Below are 5,139 nucleotides of genomic sequence, written 5' to 3'. Positions count from 1 at the left end.
GAAATCCTTGTCAAATGAATGAAGGCAGTGAATGAATTGCCCTTGTCACCATTATTAATAGCCTTTACAATCCCTTTGGTTTTGTTTTTAACATCACATAACGTGGGGAGATAAGTGTGGAGAAGTACCCATTTGGCAAATGCTTCAAAACAAATTTTGAACAAACTTAGCACAAGGTTCTGAACTTTGAAGAAAACTTTCACCCACTTGTCTACAAATCAAATACATAGAATGTGAAATCAAAAGCTTATCATTTCAAAAGTTGTGGGATGCCACAGGAACATTTCTTCCGAGCCACTCTATTTCTGCCTCAAGGAGCGTGGCACCTTGCTGTCAGTGCCCCAATTCCCCACCAGCTTTTTAAACTCAAGACACTCCAACTACACGTTTCTAAAAAGAGTCTGTCTTCAGCAGCGGCAACTCCAAAAAATAAATCCAGGACACACTGCAAAAAAATTCTTAGCAAGCCGAACATGTTTCATAGTATGGAACAGGAATTTTTAATTTGTCAGTAATAAAAAATAAAGATGTATAACAGCAGGTGCAGTGCCGGTGCAGCCAAGATGGAGGAGCACACACGGGAGCCTTGCCCGCGAACTGCGGCTGAGCTGCGGCTGAGCGTGGTGGGGAGGTCAGGCTGGGAACAGGGGCGGTGGTATCCTTCAGGCTGTCAAAGGGGTGTGCGACTCTCCAGTGGAGTAAACCACAGACTACGAGGGAGTTTGGAGGCTATTAAAACCAGGGCTTGGGAGCAGATGCGGCTCCACCACTTGGGTGCCTGCTTACCATGTGGGAGTTCCCGGGTTCAGTCCTGGTGCCTCCTAGGAAAAGATGACATGAATGTGCCACCTGATGAAAGAGGCTGTTGATGTGGGAGGAGCCGGCGGGGGGGTGGGGTATGTGGGAACCTCTTATATATATATGTATATATATATATTTTTAAGATTTTATTTATTTATTTCTCTCCCCTTCCCCCCACCCTGGTTTCTGTTCTCGTGTCTATTTGCTGCATGTTCTTCCTTCTCCGCTTCTGTTGTTGGCAGTGGCACAGGGATCTGTGTTTCTTTTTGTTGCGTCATCTTGCTGTGTCAGCTCTCCGTGTGTGTGGCACCATTCCTGGGCAGGCTGTACTTTCTTTCACACTGGGTGGCTCTCCTTACGGGGCGCACTCCTTGCACGTGGGGCTCCCCTATGCGGGGACACCCCTGCATGGCACGGCACTCCTTGCATGCATCAGCACTGCACATGGGCCAGCTCCACACAGGTCAAGGAGGCCCGGGGTTTGAACTGTGGACCTCCCATGTGGTAGACAGATGCCCTAACCACTGGGCCAAGTCCACTTCCCTCTTATATTTTTTAATGTAACATTTTTTGTGATCTATGTATCTTTTAAAAAAAGGCAATTTAAATAAATAAAAAATAAATAATAAATAAATAAATAAATGAAAAGGCGAAAACGAGCAGATGCTACCTCCCACCACAAGGAGCAGATGCCACAGGTTGGCAGAAGTTGCAGCTTGCGGGGAACAGATGTGGCTCAGGCGGTTGGGCCCTTGCTTCTCATGTGGGAGGTTCTGGGTTCAGTTCCTGGCACCTCCTGAGAAGGCGAGCAAACAGTGAGCAGAGAGACAAGAGAACCATCTGGGGGAGGGAAGGATAAATAAAGTCTAAGAAAATCTATAAAAATTCTTAAAAAAACACCCTGAACTATTAAAAACAAAAACAAAAACCGGGGCTCTGTGGTTGAAGTGTAGCTTTGCAGTTGGGGCGTGTTTCTCTTTCCCATGTTTGACTGCAGGATGGTTCAGGTCAGAGGGAAAGGAGATCCCTGGAGCTCCATCACGAGTGGTGCCTTAACAGGAGACAAAACGGCAGCAAGAAGTGGACCAGTGGCCCTGGCTGGATCCGCCGTGATGGTGGTATTCTCCTAGCTTTAACGGAAGGGGCTGGTATCTTGTTGACAAGATTTGCCTCTGTGCAGTTTCCCAGTGGTCCTTGGTTCACTGATGAAGACCCCTCCCAGCTGCTTCCGATTCAGTTACATCCTCACCTTTTGGAGACTATCAACAATTACTAGGACTGGTGCTTCAGAGTTTCTTTAAAAGAATGAGGTTTAGTTCAAGGAGGATTTGGAGGACCAAGGTATAGTCTGTTTTTAAAACCATAGGTGGGAGAAGCAGCCTTGGCTCAGTGGTTAGGGCGTCCGTCTACCACATGGGAGGTCCGTGGTTCAAACCCCGGGCCTCCTTGACCCATGCACAGCTGGCCCATGTGCAGCGCTGATGCGTGCAAGGAGTGCCCTGCCACGCAGGGGAGTGTGCCCTGTAAGGAGAGCCGCCCAGCGTAAAAGAAAGTGCAGCCTGCCCAGAAATGGTGTCGCACACACGGAGAGCTGACACAGCAAGATGACACACCAAAAAGAAACACAGATTCCCATGCCGCTGACAACAACAGAAGCGGACAAAGAAGATGCAGCAAATAGACATAGAGAACAGACAACTGGGGGCAGGAGGGAAGGGGAGAGAAATAAATACATACATAAATCTTTAAAAAAAAACCCAAAAAACCATAGTTGGTACAACTATGGCCAAATAGGCTATGAAGAGGCATTTAGCACTTTTTTCCTATTTAAAGGAAAAAGGGAGGCATTTAAAAGATAGTACATTTATTTATTCATGCTTGGATTGCATTTGTGATCAAAATAAATGTCTGATATCATAAAAAGGAAATCTTACAAAGTGCTTAGAAAACGAAGGACCAAAAGGCCAGTAACAGTGAAAGGTGACTAGCATTTCCTTGGGGACTCCTCTACTGGCTTTGTCCTGCTAGTCAAACAATAAAATAAAACTCCTAGAACTTGCTGTTTAAGATTAAAAACAAACAAGCAAGCTAAAAACAGGTCCCCGTATTTTCCAGATCCTTTATATTCCCTTATCCCTCAAAATGGCAGTTTTTGTATTTATTTTATTATTTCTGAGGTTAAGAAAATCACAGACTTTCTTTAAAATTTTGATAGGGAGAATTGGAGCTGAGTTATTCCTGAAAATTAAACTCCAGGAAGGGAGCCGAGGTGGCGCAAGAGATTGAGCACCTCTTTCCCACTCTGGAAAGTCCCAGGATTGGTTCCCAGTGCCGCCTAAAGAGAAGGCAAGCAGACCCAGAACGCACAGTGAACGGACAGAGAGCAGACAATGGGGCAGGGCTGGTGGGTGAATAAATAAATAAATCTTTAAAAAAAATTAAACTCCAGGGTTGCCACCCCTATGCACCATTATACATCTTCATTATGTTGAAAGTTTCTTACTCCCATAGGGCATGCATACACACACACACACACACACACACACATTTTGTTAGATTTTCCTTCTTTGGTAAAGACTGCAATTTAGTTAATTGTTCTAAGACTGCAATCTTTGATTATATCAACTCTAACTGAAAATAATACACACTTTAAATTTTTTTTCACTTGTATTGAGAATCAGTCTAAACTTAAATTGTAATGTTCAAAATCGAAATTAAAAATGGAATATAAACAGTATCTGAAAAAAAATCTATAGATAGAAAACGTTGCTTAAAACAGGGACAAGACTATTGGTTTTCTGTCATTAAAACAAAATAAATCCCATTGACATTAATTAAAGTCAATGATAAATTTAACAGAATTGAGGGCCTTGGGTTATTGCCTTTCATCAATATAATAGCTAAGTATGAAAACCAAAATTTGTTCTATGTTCATATAGCTTAATGGTTTGGTACAACATTATATGTTTTCCCATTTTTTCCCTTTCTCTTCAACTCATCATACTTTGCTGAACTGATTCAAAGACCAAAACCAGGGAAACGGACTTGGCCCAGTGGTTAGGGCGTCCGTTTACCACATGGGAGGTCCGCGGTTCAAACCCCGGGCCTCCTGACCCGTGTGGAACTGGCCCATGCACAGTGCTGATGCGCACAAGGAGTGCCCTGCCACGCAGGGGTGTCCCCCGCGTAGGGGAGCCCCCCGCGCAAGGAGTGCACCACATAAGGAGAGCCGCTCAGCATGAAAGAAAGTGCAGCCTGCCCAGGAATGGCGCTGCCCACACTTCCCATGCCGCTGATGACAAAAGAAACAAGACGCAGCAAATAGACACAGAGAAAGACAACCAGGGGAGGGAGGGGAATTAAATAAATAAATAAATCTTTAAAAAAAAACCAATCACCATCTGAAACTTCAGCTTTCCAATGAAAAATATCTCCAATGACTTCTCCTTCAACTCACTGAATAGATAAATCACATTGCCAATGAGTTATGAATATATATTCTTGTGGTTGTTTTGTTTTTGCTGAGAGCAGGCTGTCCAACAACACCGTACCCTCCAAAATAAGTTTCCACAAAACGCAAAGTTCTGTAAATTATTCTCACAATGGTTTTCAGATGAAAAGTTGTTGTGTTTCCATTAGATGGTTCAGGAAATCCCAAACCGTTTGACTCTGTTATTGATACAACCACTGATAGTAAGAGCTATTATTTATTGAAGACTTATAGGTGCTGCTAGAAATTACATATTAATTTCATCTTTTCAGTAACCCACTATTAGTCAAGAGTTTTTGGTGGCAAGTTGCAAATATCCAGCTTAAAAATATTAAGTAAAAGTAAGAATAGGTTCACATATATGGGAATCTTGGGGTACAGCTGTCTAAAGACACGGCTGGGTACAGGGGTTTGACAATGTTCTACGGACACTGTCTTCCTCTCAGCCTTTCTTTCCTTTAAGTTCCTTCATTCTCAAGCTACCCCCATGTTGTTAAAAGATGAAAGCCTCCACACTTACAACCTACAAGGTAATAACACTAGAGGGGTTTCTCCAACAACCTCAGTGAATTTCCAGAATTAATTCTGATTGATCTTGTTCAGGTCACATGGCCATCACTGATAAAAATGTTAAATACAAAACCAACAGCCAAACAAAAACAAGAAATGATAACTTTCTGGATTGGATTAGTTGTGTCCATTCAGCCTAACAGCCTACTATTCAACAAAGTTGGGATGTGATTTGCCCCTGATAATAATCTTAACAAAGAACAACATATCCCCAGCATCTTAGGGTCTCTAAATCATGGCTCTTTATCCATAAATATATCAAAACATTTCAACTTCAT

The 5,139-nt window shown here is 43.0% G+C and overlaps 1 pseudogene; it reads left to right on the top strand.

Annotated features, from left to right (window-relative positions):
• The first annotated feature begins 563 nt into the window (after positions 1-563).
• Positions 564-2,148, top strand: LOC101420908 (mitochondrial import inner membrane translocase subunit Tim17-A pseudogene; annotated as a pseudogene).
• The last annotated feature ends 2,991 nt before the right edge of the window (positions 2,149-5,139 follow it).

The sequence above is a fragment of the Dasypus novemcinctus genome, chromosome 14 (assembly GCF_030445035.2).
Source record: "Dasypus novemcinctus isolate mDasNov1 chromosome 14, mDasNov1.1.hap2, whole genome shotgun sequence".
Lineage (NCBI taxonomy): Eukaryota > Metazoa > Chordata > Mammalia > Cingulata > Dasypodidae > Dasypus > Dasypus novemcinctus.
This window is presented reverse-complemented; position numbering and strand designations above follow the sequence as displayed.